The sequence below is a fragment of the Centrocercus urophasianus genome, unplaced genomic scaffold, assembly GCF_019232065.1.
Source record: "Centrocercus urophasianus isolate 14NV4802_14NV808 unplaced genomic scaffold, USGS_Curo_1.0 seq_5, whole genome shotgun sequence".
NCBI classification, from domain to species: domain Eukaryota; kingdom Metazoa; phylum Chordata; class Aves; order Galliformes; family Phasianidae; genus Centrocercus; species Centrocercus urophasianus.
In genome coordinates this window covers 3,481,227-3,498,470 of record NW_024885088.1, presented here as the reverse complement: position 1 = coordinate 3,498,470, position 17,244 = coordinate 3,481,227, and the positions used below count along the sequence as shown (strand labels likewise).

The window sequence follows — 17,244 nt, the reverse complement described above, 5'->3', positions numbered from 1 at the left end:
TGGAAGCAGCTCTTTGGTGGCTTATGTAAAATGAGTCAATGGATCTCCATCCAGCCCTCAATAAATTAGGAACCACAAAAGCATCTGCAATAGTCACTTCCTTTGTTGATACCATTTGAAAGGCCAAGGACTGAATAAGGTGGGAAAAAATGAACTATCCTCCCTCAAAATAGCATGTTTCTTCAAAACATGGGTTGTTTTTACCAAGCATTTTTTGTGGAAGTATCCCAGTGCCTTTTATAGAAGCACATTGCTTAGTTGAGATTATGTAAAAAAAAAAAAAAAAAAAAAAATAGGTTGCTCTAAAAGTAATGCCTCCTATTTGTTTTCCCAGAAACAACAACAGATACAAAGAGGACTACAACACTATCTGATAGACCAGATTCTCAGGGACAAAACACTATTTTTTATCATAGTTATCACCATTAGCTGATTTACATGGATGAGCTGATTGAAGTGTCCTAATTTTATGGTGTGACAGCTGTGCATGGCCATACAGAACATGGCTTGTTCTTCACATCACTGCATCACTGCTGAAATGCAGCACACACCAGCTCACTAGGCGCACATCCACTGTTTGGTCCCCATAAGTGTTCAGAAAGCATGAACAAGTGTCAGTGGGTGCCATTTTTTTCCTGCATGGAGGAGTTTAATGGCACACTTTTGTTTCCTATGCTCTTCCACGTTAGATGCCATTTTGTCAGACTGCCCCTCTGCTGTCAACTGTCACACAGCAACACAATGTAGTGAGATAATGGCAGGAAGGTTCAGCCTCTACTGCCATACCACCAACAGCCACCTCTGCTATCACAGGTCAACGTCATAAAATAGGAGGCATTATTTTCAGAGCAGCCCTCATGCATGTCATCCCACACTTTCTCAGTAGGAAAAAACAAGACCTGCTGACTTTCAACATGCCACAGCTAAGCAAAAGGAAGGCCAGTCAACAGGATCATTCTCTTCTCACATGCTATCTGCACGTCTGCTTTCCAGAGCCAGTAACAGCTTAACAGTACAGTATTTTTCCTTAAGGAAGTTTAGCATACAAATATAGACTCTCTTTGAGCAAACCGCTCCATTCCAAGGATATGTATCATCATGAATTTTGGCCTAGTCTCTTGCCAAAAAAGAGGCATGAAGCAAGTACCTGAAACTTGGAACACTAAGAAAAAAATAACAGCATCTTAAATTTCTAAAAAGAGTCATTTTGAAAGGATACAAAATAGTATAGGATCAAATGCTCAGATCAAACTTAATTTCACATAATAAAACCCCCTCAAAACCATCAAAAATTTCAGCATATTAACCTTCCTGGAATTCAGAGCAGCTGTTTTGAGAAGAAAAAAAAAAAAAAAAAAAAAGAGAAACCAAAAAACCAACACCTATTCAGTGGTATTAACTAATCTGAACTCTGTTACATTTAAATGACACAATTGAACATAAACACAGTTAGTATTAGGGAGGGAACTGGTGCTGCTTCACAAATTTAGGAATGCCAGCTGAACGAAAAGAATGCATTTCATTCAGAAAAGATGAAAGCCTTCTGAATTTTGGTGCTTCATAAACAGCTGCTGAACCAACTGAACGATGCCTGTGAAGCATGCAGGGTCAAACGTGGCCAGAACCTCAAAGAGCACAGGCTCTTTCAGTGTTGAAAAAAGGACTTACAAAGAGACCTTGGTACATTCCTGTATTCTTTCTCTGCCTGGCACTTCAAAAAACTCCCCCAGTACCTAGAACAGAGACTGGATTATCCTTTGTCAGTCTTCTCTCTTGAAATAGAGAATTGTGCCATATTTTCCCATATCCAATATGGGAAATGATTTTTGCCTGACATCAATAAGAGAGGGCTGCCGCTGCTTAGAAGCAGCATTAAGATATCATAGAAAGCCAAGAATTGAAAAGAAATTTGTGTTTATTGATGCATTTGTCACTAGCAAACATTGATTTAGACACCACTAATCTGGAAAGCCATTAGAATGCATTTAGTGCAGTCCTTGTGAGAAGCAGAGATAGCCAATTTTTACTTCTGTTAGAATTCCTGTCCTCTTTGTCAAGCACAAGCTATGTCCTGATCTAGGCAAAGAAAAGAAATAAAAAAAAGAAAGCATAAGCAGGTACAGCACTTGACACAACACCAGCAATATACCCCCTGTTTTGCTCGCTGGATGTCCATATATGACAGGAGTCTACTCGTGTAAGTGACATCATCTTGTAAATCCAATGCTTTGTTGACTAGATGATCACCACCCTTGAATAGAAGGAAGCTGCACCCTAAGCATATATTCAGATGTTCCAGACAGAAGTCTGGCATTCCAGTTAAGACAAACGTGGGATTTACTCTGCACTGGTCTTTACTGTGGTTTATTTGCAATATCTGGAGAAGATTTACTTGAGAATTCAAAAGGGGATGGGTGGACCTTAACGTCTTTGCGGCAAAATGCAGCCTTGCCTTGGCAGCCAAGAGAGGGAGAGGAAGCACTTAGATTCCAAAAGGACAGAAGCAAATCTCATCAAGCAATTACAATCTTCAGCTGCACACAGCACACATTCATTGCTGCTGTCATATGGCCTTAGGTAAGTTTCCATTCTTGGTACATATGGAGTCACTGATCATTCAAGATGAACAACTGCTTTAAAGCATTTTGGCAAAAGGACCAAGACAAGACATTTGGTTGAGTTTCTCAGACTGAGAAAATTACAGTCAAACGGAAATACAAAAGACACTGTCAAGTAAGACTACCCTCAAAAATGCGCTTCTACATTAAAAATAAATACAGAGAACACTAACAGGTTTCAGTCATTTTTAAAAAGAGAAAATAGTGTAATGGAAACTGTTGCATGAGTTCTTCTCTTGCAGCCTTGACTCCTCCACACAGGCTCAGCCCACACCTGGGGGGGGGGGGGGGGCAAAATCTGAGACTGAGATAGGATGGTAAAACATTAAACTATCTTTCTCCATTTTGGTCTGATAAAGAGGGTGGGAGGAGGTTAGCTAAAAGTACTTATCTTTATCAGAGTAAAACCATTTCCATTCCAATCACCTTATGATTACTTTTTTTTTTTTTTTTTTTTTTACCTTATTCTTTCAATGCTTTCAAATACAAACATCTACAATATGCATTAAAATGGATGTGCACCTACTTAGTTTTTATTTTTTTCTTAGAACTGTTTTGATTGCAAATATTTTACAAAGCAGTCTCTTATTCTTCTTACTTAAACAGATAACGTGCAAGTATTTCTTCACTATATCCTTATCATGTCCAGAGTCTTGCATCTTACCAGAGAGTGAAAGTCAAGGCAGCAGTTACTTTGCCAGGCTCCAAGGAACCACTATGAAAAGGTATTCGGCAAAGCAGCCTCACTGCTGGCAGCAGTTGAAGTCAGTGATGTAGGTCACGTATGTTAAGACATGGTATATTCTCTCATCACTGGTCTGGATCATCTGTTTTTCCCAAACACAGAAATTAATTTGTTGGGTTTTTTTCCCCTATTTTCCCCCTTGCTGACATATAATCATCATAGATGCCACTGTGCAAAAGTAAAGAATTAACATTAATATGGTGCCCCGTGTTATTAAATAGGGCTCAGTGAGGGCTCAATGGCGCCCAAGTGGAGCCTAAAACTCTGTGGAGTCATGAGTGAACAACAGATGATGCTTTCAACACAGACTTGGAGCAAGCAGCTCTGTGCTAGCAGAGAATGTGCAGGTTGCACCCAGATACCTTCTGAAAAATTAAGTGCAGCTTCATCAGGTCATCCTACAGTATTATCTGCACTGCTGATATTGACAGAGGGAATTGCAATTAGAGCAGTACTACATTCAGTTGATCTGAATGTCCAGTCTGTGACTTGCAGCACCGTCAGGGGGGATTGAATATATCAGTACAGTACTCATTTCCACTCCTCATCGTGACACAGCCCAGAGCAGTAAAGTCTTGGAAGATAAAGAGGAATTATCACTGCAGGCATCTTTGATGTAAGCTCACTTGCATGTAAATTACATCCCAGGTGTACTAATCAGCCCTCTGGAAACACAGATCTACATGCTCATACTGATTAGCCGGTAAATACATTAAAATCCTCACCTGGACAGCTCCTTTCTTTTCACATTACCTGCATGCCAATACAGCTGAAAGCCAAATTTTAATTCCACAGCTTCATTCTTCTGTAACACTAGCTTTCTTAAACAGCCTCAAACTTAGAAAAGTTTTGTGTTTCCTTGTGCACCTGGAGCTAACAGTGACTTCACTGTTTTCCTTCCTGTGGAAGGGATGGACTGCTAACTACTGAGAATGAACTTGTCAAGAAACAGTGCACGCTACAACTTTGGAAAGAAGCAAAAAGAAAACTTCCAGCACCTGTGAAGGCTTGCCAGCAAAGCTTGAACATCTAAAGCAGTACACTTTTCTCTTCTCTCTCCAACTTTATCATTGGCTCATGAAAAAAAAGAAAAGAAAGAAAGAAAGAAAGAGAAGGCTTAAAAGGAGAAGGAAGGGATCTTCTTCACTAATTTCCCTGCATCTTCTAATCCAAACTTGCTGATTTTGTGTTTCCATATCTTTCTCTCTCCCCTCAATCAAGTTACCCTTTTATGTTTTGAGATAAACTATTTGTAACTATAATGCCACCATTTGCCCTTAAGAACTTTCATTAAAGTACATGTTCTACAGGAGTATAAGGACAAAAGACAATGCAGAACCTCTCAAGTTCATACTATCTACCAGATAATTATACTTACCACTATTCATTGTAGAATCATAGAATGGCCTGGGTTGAAAAGCACCTCAATGATTATCCAGTTTCAGCCCCCCTGCTATGTGCAGGGTCGCCAATCACCAGTCCAGGCTTCCCAGAGCCGCATCCAGCCTGGCCTTGAATGCCTCCAAGGATGGGGCATCCACAGCCTCCTTGGGCAACCTGTTCCACTGTGTCACCACCCACTGGGTGAAAAACTTCCTCCTAATATCTCAGTTAAACCTTTCCTGTCTCAGTTTAAAGCCATTCCCCCCTTGTCCTATCACTATCCACCCATGTAAAGAGTCATTCGCCTTCCTATACCATAACTGATATTTCTAAACTGCAGTCCACATTTACCATCAGCAGCATGTGGGTGGTCAGTGGGACAAGAAATCAGGGTTTTGTTGTTGGTTTTTTTTTTCTCTTTCCCTTACATCAAAGACACAATGGCCTCAGAGCAGAATGTGGGCTCCCACCAGACTGCTGCTCACTGAACTTGAGAACCACAGCCTCAACTTCTGTTGCTGTGTAACCGCACCATGACTTGCACAGCTCAACCACAGCAACAGCCATAGCCATCAGATTCATCTGAAGAATACCATGGGGACCTTCAGTTGGCTTCAGTTTCACACACATCTCTTCTAAACAGATCCTAAAGGTCAATCATATTCATGTTTTACACTACATACACATTTTTATTTAGTCCACGATCATTTCCCTGTTGTCTCATCACTACATCTGTTTGATGTAACAGTCATGTTCTGCACTCTGCGCTTTTCAAATACTTCAAAGAAATAGTACTTTTCCACTCCATAGATTTTTTTGTTCATCTTTCTGTTTTTCTCTGACTTCAGACTCAGTTTCTATCAGGAATAATTCAAAGCATAAACAATTTATGGGATGTAATTCCAAGTGTTCTTGAAATAATTATCTTTAATAAAGTAAAATTAATAATAATTACTTTAAAGTTTTTAATTGCTGCTTCTACAACCAAGCAGTGAAGTCACCAAATCCAGCACACATATATTATATAATATATTATACGGCTCATTTATTTTATATGAACTCCCCCTCCCTGTTAAATGAGAAGATAAACAGGCAGAAACAGCGTAAGACTCTCCATAGAAAAATGAACCAGAAGAGAACCCACCTAAAGCATTTCAATACAAAATGGTCATCTATCTTCCTTGCTCATGACGTACCTAAGAGTTGCACTCATGAAGAATTGTTATAATAAACCTCGCATCTCTGCCACTAGTAATAATGTGATGCAATGATTAACTGAACCTGTTAAGACTGGGGCAGGACTGAACTCTAAGACTTTACCAGAAGCCGTATTTACAATATATTCAAGTTTTACTTCCTTCCATAAATTCAAATATTTCCTACTCCATATTTAAAGAATAAAAACCTTCCTGTCTTTCCTATAAGGTTTGCAGAAACTAAGATCCAGGCTGTAACTTCAATAAATGAAGCAAATAACTTATTTTAAACCGTAAGCAGATGGCAAAATTCAGCAAGAAAATTTTTCTTTAGCACAACAGAAGTGAAATATGGCAAGTTGGTCATGAAGAATATCAGCCTGCTGACCCAGTATACTTCATGGTTGCATTGGACTAACCAAGCACAAACAAATCCAATGAAATCCAGCCACAAAGATGTGCATTAATCCCACCAGCAGTGTTAAAACACTCCTTTCTTTTAGCTAATGCTGGAAGTCAGAATTCACTGGGATGCCCCTCAAGAGATACCTCATTACAAGCCTCACCGTAAGGACATCTTACTTCGAAACTAATTCTCACTAACTATGTTTGCTACTGTTAACCAAGTGCCGAGTACTCCACTAAACAGGAACGCTCTTCAACAGTTGACTGCTACATGTTTGCAACAGCCACCTCTTCCATTGCTGTAAGATCGCCCAGCATCCCACAGAGAAGCTCTAAAGCAGAACAAAATTCCCTTACTGTTCCAGATGTTAGGACTCATGAAATTATAATTTTAATCACTGTTAAACACTGACTTTGTTCTCTGGATTCAATTTATGTACTTTGTAAAAACAGGTACTCCCATTAAATTTGTACCTTGTGGTTGAATTTGTTCTCCTTTCCTGCTCTGCCAGATGCTAAATACCACAAAACAGAAGAATCGCCTTATTTTTAACTTCAAGAAACAACAGCTGCCTTAAAACAATACAGTACAATGCTTTTATCTGTGGAGTTACTAATGTAAACTGTCCCCTCCACATAGGGCTCAGCATGCTAAAAATCAGTGACATTTTAACTGGAACAATCCTTTCACCATCAGGCTGATATTTGGCTGGTGTTCCAGTCACCTCCCCTGTAAGGCACCAGTGAGAGGAAAGGGCAGGGACCACATTATGCAACCATCCCTTGTTAAATAAAATAATAATAAAACAAATTTTGAGAAATGCCTGTGATAAACTTTTTTTTCCCCCATCACAGAAAGCAACACAGAAGAAACCTGATGCTATTGAACTACTATTTTTACCTGGCTAACTTGGCAAACGTGGATTTCCAAAAGGAAAGATTTTTTTCAGCTCCTATGTGAAGAAGGAAACAGCCACATCTGAGGGCAGCTCCCACCTCCTTCACATTTTGGCTTGGATCTAGTCAGTTAGCCAGGGATAGCTCTTCACTGGGAAATTAAGTGGAGATACAAGGCCGTGTCTGTGTCCTGTCAGCTTCTCCTGTGCCTCCAGTTGTGATACATGGAAATCTAGGTGGTTCATCATAAATTCAGCTCCAAACAATAGTGAAGTACTTCTGGGGCAAGGTAATCTGCATGCTGGCTAGCTGGTAGAAAAAAAAAAAAATCTCTTCTGTAGACAACAAAATATCTTTTGGAATTCAACTGCCCATTCAGCTATGAGCAAGTTCATCCCTTACTAGTGTGCTCATAACAACAAGGCTTTCTACCAGGAGAAGCTGTAGCTGCTTTGTCATCAAGAGCAGGTGTGTCAAGCCTCTCACAATGTTAGATTCAGCTCTATACATCCTGGGAAGGAAAAAAAAAAAGAAAAAGTAGAAAATGATTTTTGGGAATGTCTTCTTTATCCAGTAATCCCCACTAAGAGCGTGCACTGATTATTAGTAGTGCCAGCAAATGCTAAGCTTGCATATGTGGCAGAAGCAATCTACCTTGGCAATGAACCCTTTTCTTACAGAGCAGACTTGAGAGTTTCAAAAGACAGCAGTCAGGCAAGATGAGGACATCCCTGTTCTCACTGGCATTCCCAGCACAAACATATGTTGTTCATCTGTTGCACTGCGGACAGGGAGACAGTACCCAAACCTGGCATACCCAGAAGAGCACATCTAAGCACATTCAGCTCCCCGCTTGTGCCAAGACATCTTTCTTTTGCTTGTTCCTCATGCCTTCCTTCACAGTTAAGTTTTAGGGTACTTGCTCATACCATAACTCAACCTGTTTGTACCAAACTATTACTTAATATCACCTGTTCTTTGATACTGAAAGGTGAATAGTTGTCTCTGGTTTTACTTCCTCAGGAGATTTTATGAGGGTGAACAGTGATGGAACAAGAGACAGGGGAGGTTTAGCTGAGATATTAGGAAGGACGGTGAAGCACTGGAACAGGTTGCCCAAGGAGGCTGTGGATGCCCCATCCCTGGAGGCATTCAAGGCCAGGCTGGATGTGGCTCTGGGCAGCCTGGTCTGCTGGTTGGCGACCCTGCACATAGCAGGGGGGTTGGAACTAGATGATCTTTATATAGTCCTTTTCAACCCAAGCCATTCCATGATTCTATGATTTTTGCTGTGATTTATGAAATCCCACTGGCTACCATTTTACATCAGCCACTGTTTCCTTTTACTAGTAAAAATATAGAAGACAACTAACCCTCTGACAATCACAATCTCACATACGCAATCTCCTAATTATTACACTGAAGTTCTAGGTATTTGCTTTTGCAATCATACTCTACTTGGTTACAATTTACACTAAACTGCATTTCACCTAAAAAACTGTAAGTCTGTTTGTTGATATATCAGCCATATACATCACCACTCAAGCCAGAATGCAAAAATTAAGCAACAAAATCACAAAGAAACCAGAAAATCAGATAACTGATGCATAGATTATCATTTCCCCAATTTGGTGTTTTATTTCCTTTCTTTTTTTTTTTTTTTTTTAAACCTGTACACAAAGTATTAGGTGAAATGTTAATGCAAGCTTCACAAAATGACCCCATTTCACAAGTAAAAGACAGGCAATTCTCATAGTAAGTACTATCTCAATGATCTTCATGCTGATCAAATTACCCATGACAAGGAAAGTAAGTTCTTCCCAATAAATTAATTTGCCCTATTAGTCCCTGTTTTGGTTTCACTGTTGTCAAAAAAACCCCAAACTGTTCTGTTGTTTCCTTATGAAGACACAGGAGCAGCAACACTGCCAAAAGTTGCTCTGTAGTGTCAGACTGCAGAGCTGCAGAACTTTTTGTACCAATCAAACAACCCAGCCTACTCTCATGCTTTTGGGAAGGACTACCTGTTTATCCTTCCAGAAAGGATCCCTCACCTTGCACACACTTTACCATAACTGATTCACACTATGCACAAAGTAACTCCTCCCTGAATTCACACCCCGCAGGATGAGAATTAGTTACGCTCATTGTTTATACAGCAAAACGAAGTGCTTGAGATTGTTATTTCATCGCTGGACTTAGAAAAATCCCGTATCAACCTACCCCAGGAATTAAGACTCAGTTACTTTCCAAACCCACACGTTCATGCTATGGCAATGTAATCACTACTGCTGGCCTGTCTGCCCTAAGTGCAGCTATATGTTGAAATGAGCTGGGAACAACAGAAGATTACATGATTATGTGGACAATACTATGCTTGATTTATGTCGGCAGTCATTATTTAAGACACATAAAGCCTCTTTCTGGGGGACTAAGAGCAAACCATTTGTCATATAGTATTAGCTTAGTCTTTGTGCTGATGAATACCGTATTCAGAGAAGCAATTCCTTCCATTGTAATTTACATGCCTACCCTGCAGCTCTTCTGACAATACAAATATCAAAGTTTATCAATTGACTACATTTCAGCCAATCCCCTGCTCCATCCTGCTGGTGGCAGAGGATTTTTATTAGAATAAACGGGGATAGAGTGAAAATTGAGTTTAGAGGGGGAAGAAGAGGTTTAAAAACACTACCAACCCAAGGCCTGCTCAGGGACAGTAGGCAGACAGTGCTTCTTAAACAGTGACTAAGCTCCTTGTGGTCACCAAAGCACTCAAGAGAGACCCTGAGCCACAGAAGGTAGTTGGAGTGATAAAAAAGAAAAGGAAAATAAAGTTACCCAGCATTCAATTACATCAGTTACACTAGGGACAGTGACGGCAAGAGCTCTCCACTTCGAGCAACTTCAGAAAACTCATCAAACACTGAATGAGTGTGTACGGTGCAGGCCAACACCAGTGGTCCTCGGAGCAAGCTTCACTGTCCTACAGCAACTCAGAGCCAAACAATACGAGCGGTACCCCAACAGTTATCCGAGGACAAACGCGTTCTGCCTTTCTTCCAAGCCAGCCTCCAGCACTGATGCTCATCCAGGGGCTGCACCAAGGCTCTTTATCCGCTCTGGATTTTGCAACAGGAAATCGGGCACCCTGCAGCAGCGGGGCACCCTGTTAGCAGCACGTGAGCTCTGTTATCCTAACCCAAAACACCGATAAAAACAAGCAAACAAACCAGAAGAGAGCAGCAGGGGACACCTCACGCTTTTCCGCGCTTAACTTTTACCTAAGTCACGGCAGAGCAGGCGTCGGACGAGCCAAAACACCCAATCACAGGCCCCATTCAAAACTCCTACAGCTCAGGTAGAGGTTACGGAACCGGCTGGTGGATTCATTCACGGAGAGAGCAAAACTACTAGGGGTTTGTTATTATCGCTCGCTAAGCGTCCCTTTCTTTATCCGCCCGCTGCTAACGAGGGCAAGGCACTCTCCCGCCCCGAAGCGGCTGCCTGCCGCCGGTACGCCCGCAGCCCCCGCGGCCCGGCCCCACGCCGCCGGTTCCGAGGGCGGCAGCCGGCACGGAGCCACCTCCGCCTCCTCCGCCGGCGGAGCCGTCCTCCCTCCGGCGTTACGGTGATGGCTGCCTCGCGGCGGGGGGAGGAAGCGGGAGATTTCCAGCCGTCACTGACAGGGTCTCACCTCCCTCCGCTCCGCGGAGAGGCGGCTCCCCAGGGCCGAGCGGAGAGGAGTCCTGAGTCGCGGGGCTGCCCGCCGCACTCACCTCCGCGCACTGCTCGCTTGCTCGCCGACTCCTCGCTAGCCGCCCGCCGCCGGCGCTGTGCGGGCACAGCCCCCTCCTCCGCGCTAATGGCAAGAGGAGGAGGGCGGCGGGAGGGCCTCGGCGGGGGGATGGATGTTTACTCGGCGGTTCTCGCGAGAGCCCGGCGCCGCCGAACCGAGCCGCGATTGGTCGCGGCCCCGGGGCCCCCGCACTGCCGCGGGCAGGTGCGCCGCGACCGGGCGGCCGGCGGGTTTGCGCCCTCAGCCCGCTCCTATCAATGGTCCGTCGTTGCAGCGGGGCGCGGCTGCCCGGTTCCTGCCCCCGGCTCCTCGCTTCGGGCTGCGCTCCCGTGAGGCGGCGCAGAGTTCTCCCGAGGATGAACGTGAGGAAATGGGAGCGTTAGCAGAGCGCTGGTCACCTTGTGGGGCAGTGCTGTAGCACGGAGGACTACAGAATTGGCTGGAGATGCAGTATGCAAACTGGCCGTTCTTGTTTGCTTCAGTCCTACCCCCAAGGAGTGAGGACAGGGATGTCACTACAGCTGAAACTTCATTAAGCCCTGCTTTGGGTTTATGCCTAGCGAGTAGTAAAAGGGAGAAGCGGCAGCACTCGTGAGGATAAAACTATTACCCTGTGCTGCAGGTGGCTTATAAAAACAGCTGTGTGGAAGGCAAATCTCAGCTCAGCTAAGAATGTCGGTCAAAACGCAGCTTCTCTCACAGTGTGGATGCTAGTCATGTCCCAGTGTCAACGTTTGAGAATAGCTGCACGTAAAGTAAACTTATTTGGCAACCACGTTTAATTTATTTCATCTTGTTAGTCTTTAAATAGAGGCAGCAGGGCTTTAGCTCTGTGCTCTAAAGCAGACTGCTTGCCCAGACACCTCAGGAGCATGGTCCTGTGAGTGGATCTGCACGTTCCCTTTGCCTTCAGGCTGAGCCAGGAAACTCACCACGGGCCCTACCTGAGCTCAATTTCCAGAAGCATTCAATTTGGTGGGTTTGAAATAACAGAAGCCTAAAATTATCACATTTTAATTTGGATGTGATGCAGGAATGCTTTCTGGAGGGACTGCCCGTTGTGATAGCCAGGCTCCACTCCTACATTTGGAGATCATGGCAGTGAAATTATGCGCTCCTGTTTGCCATGTCACAGGGTTGAAAGCATAGACATAGGGCCCAGAAAAAGAATTAGCAAGAGTGGAAATAACACTATCTATTAGCATAAGGGAATTGAAATAAACTAGTTACAGACCTAGAAAACCTGTGCTTGTCTAAAACACTCTTCCCAGAGCAAAAGTCTTTACAAATTTTTGTAAATAAGAGGTGACAGAACTACCACCAGAAGGAATGGGGATCAATTTCAAGTGGGAATCTTAGTGTTTGGGAGTTTTGATATCAGTATCTCACTACTGCCTACTCCCTTCTTCAAAAGCAGTTGGAGGGGAGCAGTGGAAGGGAGGGACGGACTGATGCAAGGTCAAACCCAGAGACAATAAGGAGCAGCTGTGAAATGAAAGTGGAATGAATATTCACAGGGTGACGTTACAGTTCCTGACTTGATGCTGCTGCTCCTCCTGCGGGTCCTGCCAGCACAGCAGATGGCAGACACTGAGGGACTGTTGTGCCAGTGGAAAATTACTGAGTTTTGCTGGTCCTGCATATGAGTGTGTGAGGGGGAAAGTAGGGTGAGCTTCCATTTGTTCGAATATTTTCAGGAAAGGAAAATAAATGGTTCCTAGAACCATTGAAATTACTGGCATGTAAAAACAGGTCAGTTATTTTAGCCGAGTGATAGATGTCTGTTTACAAAGTTAGTTTTCCTTGTTAACTTTCCTCATAAGTCAGCGTTGTGTGTTTTCCTAAGTAGCAGAGCAATTAAAATGAGAAGGAGCATTGTAACAATAGCACTCCTTGTTACTTGAGACTGATGGAAAAACAAAGTATTTCATGCGTCTATTTTTACCTACCTGTGAAAATATTTGTGTTAGTGGATTTTCCATTGCAAAGCAGACAAGGTTTATTTTCATTTTCTCATTATTTTTTTACACAGCTATCCACATGGAAGTTTCTTTCACTTGCAATGGAACTTGCATCTCCGTTGTGGCTGAAGTCGAGTACCTAACTTGAATACAGTTAGGCATACCCAAAGCCCTTGAGGGTCTGCACACTTAAAGAAAGCGACAGCCAAATGCTCATCATGAGGTGAACTATGGCAGAACCACCATGCAAATAACTGTGCATTTCTTCCCCACATGAATGGGGCAGAGTTAACAGAAATACAGAAAGTTTTCACTGAAACTGTGATGCAACCTAGCAGTTATAAACAACAGTGCTTGCTCAATAACTTATGTTTGTGTATGTTTGTGAAGTTAGCCTTTTATTTAGAGGTACAAGAACCTACTCACTATGTGGAAGAATATCTCTAAAAGTTGCCAGGAGGTGGATTTAGTAGGCATTTTGAAACAAAATCTTTCTTCTAACTGTGTATTTCTGCATGCTGTGTGATGTCCCAGTCCTGCATGCCACAACAAGCACTGTGAGATTCTGTGCCCTCTGCTCAGCTGATTCTGGCTGCAGGATGAAGGTACACCCCGGTGTGCAGCAATTAAAGCCAAACACAAAAGCTTAAATGCTGCTTGTCAAATTCTACTGAATCTCTGAAGCTTTAACCCCTCCACCTCTCACCCCACACTAAAAATAGAAATAAAAATAAAAATCTAGGGAAGCTCTGTAACAAAACAGTATAATGCTCTCATTATTGTAATTCAAAAGAGGGATATCATATTTGTGAATGGACTTTTGTTTGAGATTTGACATATATTGCTGTCTTCTGCAGTCGATTGGTGTAACAAATACCAGTTGCTATATCAGTCATGCTGCAGATGTCTCTTGGAAGGAAAGTTTATCTTTTTCTTCACTACGAAAAATCCTTCTCAGCATCAGGAACACATTTAATTTACATTTAGTTTGCAAATAGCTGATCAATACAACATTTAGGAATCAATTATGATTTTCCTTTCTTGCTTTCTTACTATTTTTTCTGTGCAATAGAAACTGGCTGTATTTCTTCAAAAGAAGCGAAAAAATACTAAAGATTTTGAGACTGATCAAGAAATAATGCTTTACTAGGTAACCATAATGCAGATCATGCAGAAACATTCAGACAGATTTTCTGGTGTCTGTAATATTCTTTTTAGCTACTTTTGATAGTTTTTAATAGTTGTTTGATCTGAAGAAGAGGAGGCTCAGGGGAGACCTTAATGCTGTCTTCAACTACCTGAAGTGAGGTTGTGGTGAGGTGGGTGTCAGCCTCTTCTCCCTTGTAACTAGTGATAGGACTAGAGGAAAAGCTTTCAAATTGCACTAGGGGAGGTTCAGGTTGGATATTAAGAAAAATTTCTTCTCTGAAAGAGTGGTCAGGCACTGGTCAGGAATGGGCTGCCCAGGGAGGTGGGGGAGTCACTGCCCCTGGAAGTGTTCAGAAAGTATTTAGATGTGGTACTAAGGGATGTGGCTTAAGAAATATTGGGGAAAATATTGGTGTTAGGTGGATAGTTGGACTGGATGGTCTTTAAGGTCTTTCCCAACCTTGTTGACTCTATGATTCTATCTTCTCTGAAACAATTCCTTATCTAGTATGTTATGGGAAAGTGGAGAGACCAGCATTTCACTATTCATGGTGTGGGTGAATTTACACAGAGGCAACAATTTCTTGCTTTCCATCTTAATTTGAAGGCAGAATACACTCTTTGCTATGTCTGTTAAAACTAGTAACACACGTCATGTTTTTAGTGAAATACTTTTCAGAGGTGTTTGTGACAATCCAGCTCTGTTCAATACAGCCAACTACAGGATGTTGCTGTCTCCATTCACATTCTTAGAAAACTCTAATTTCTACTTCCCTGAAAGCCCAGATAATTTTCTTTGCATTAATAACATCTATGTCACTGAGAAACTATTTATGTTTCCACACGTGTAGTCTAAGGAACAAAACAATTCATTGAGCTGAACAAAATCAAGGAAATCACTGTAGTCCCTTGCAGACTGTCAGTTTGTCTCCTGACTGTCTGAATGAATGACAACTATTCTTTCAAAAACAGTATTTTGCCAATTTTTCATGTTGTTTATATGATTTATGTGCTATGTAACTATTAATATTTTTTTAGCATAGACTTCTGGCTTGGCTTTGACTTTGTATGTGCTACCTTCTAGCACAGAGGTACCAAATTTCCCATCAAGAGTTAAATATATGACAGACTTGATTGGCTTTGTAAGCAATTAAAATATTTATGACCAAGTTCACTTCAACAAAGTCATCTCTTAAAATGTTTTTTTTCTAGATGGTCTCTGCAGAAAAGCCTTGTGGATTTGCTACAGACATATTTAATACATGACCTTTTTCCATAAACAAATACTGAAGTCTGGCACAAAAAAGTTACTAACTAATAATTACAATTCTTAATTATTAAAGAAGCTCGATGTTCTTCCTCACTTAGCATGGTCAGCATTGTCCTTTCTTTAGAGAAAAGTGAAGTTGACAGTTTTTTGTATCTGACCCTTGAATATAAAATATTATGTTTAACAAAAATACCCCTATTCTTCAGATACTTTATTCTTAGTTAATATAGTTGGTCTTTTCTTACATTGTTCTGGAAATTAGCATATGCTTTTTCTGCTTTGATAAGACTTTACGTAGAATCTTTTCTCATGATCCTGGTACATGGAAGACCACTTGTGTACTGCAAGCTTACCTTATGGTCTGTTTTCTTACTTAACCTTTGTTTTCTGCTTGTTTTTGCTATATAGCTGTCTAGATCAGCTCTTGTGTTTGACGTAAAGCTCTTAAAATAAGTTGAGAAAAAACTGGAACAAGATGTAAATGAAATGATGCAACTTGCTGTAACATTCTGTTCCCTGCTTTCCAACCCTAGTGTGTCTATTTTAGGGACTGATGGTGAAGTCTCTAGACTTGCAGGAGCTATCTCAACACAGGATTCTGGAGCAGCCCACAGAGGGGAGATTCTTGCTCCTAAAGGATGGCTGTCACTAGAGCATAGTGTAGCTGTCATAGGAGAATGAAGGACAACAAAACAGACACAGACGGCATGGAGACTGACATGACTGGAATTGAACAAGCCTTCCTTTTACTGTAACTTGAAACATCACACTTCATGTCACTGCAAATTCTGAACAGCCCAAAAATCTGAAGTCATCTCTTCCCTCCCAAACAATGGCAAAACTGTGAGTCAGAAAAAGAAGAAGGAGAGAATGGTGATGAAATCTTGAGGTTTGATCAAGTGCTTTAATTATCTAACTTCCTCTGCCTCCTTCCCCAACACTCTACACGGAATAATTGAAAGCCTGAAAACTCCATCCTAAATACACACTCTGAGATGCAATCCTTTCCCCTCCCTGTTCCATAAGTCCCTTGGCAGTACCTGATTTTGACTGCATATTGTTAGTAGATTTCCCCCTGTATTCCTTCCTGTTTGATAACATGGGAAGTTTTCTCCAAGTTTGTGACAGCAATCTGGTCCTCTCTTGAGTGAAGTTGCCTCCCAGCCAGCATTGAAGTTGAGGGTTCCCAAATTAACTGCTAACTCCTATGAGCGTTGCAGTAATAATTTTCAACATTTGCTGAGGAGAGAAATTGATCAACCGCTGCATGGGTAGGTAAAGCCCATAAGAAATTGAGACAATCACCCTGTGAAGGAATAGGATAGTTTTCTTGGTGTCCCACCTGTGTTGCTGGCAGATCTTGCTAACAATGCTGCTGTCTTCCCAATTGAGCTTCTCAGCACAGAGATTTGATTAGACATCCTTTTACAGTACATTTGTAGTACAAAATATATAATCATATTGCCATTTCCTTTCCTTTTTTACTACTTTTGTTTGTGTGTGTGAGAGAGATTTTCGTTCATTGTCCTTTTTCTGTCAAAGCAATTGAGAACTTAAATTATATAATTAACCTTTTCACTTTTTATATACCACAAACCCATGCTAAAATAAAATGATCTAAGCACAATCTTCATCTGCAGGAGAGAAGAAAAAAACAAACAAAATAGTTAAAAATTTAATGCAGGCTCACACTTGCTTAAATTGCTTATGAGAGAGGGCAGAGAAAAGAAAACAATTCAGTTCAATTCCAGTTATCTTGCGGGCTTAGATCTTTAAGTGAAAACAATCCAATTAATTGTCACAGCATGAAGAAAAGTACTG

The 17,244-nt window shown here is 41.7% G+C and overlaps 1 protein-coding gene across 1 annotated transcript in view; it reads right to left on the bottom strand.

Annotated features, from left to right (window-relative positions):
- STK38L (serine/threonine kinase 38 like) overlaps positions 1-11,122 on the bottom strand; it is a 46,194-nt gene extending 35,072 nt beyond the window's left edge. Inside the window, exon 1 of the mRNA XM_042835015.1 lies at positions 11,024-11,122. The gene's annotated coding sequence lies outside the window, so the exon portion shown is untranslated. The remainder of the gene's footprint in view (positions 1-11,023) is intronic.
- Positions 11,123-17,244: the final 6,122 nt, after the last annotated feature.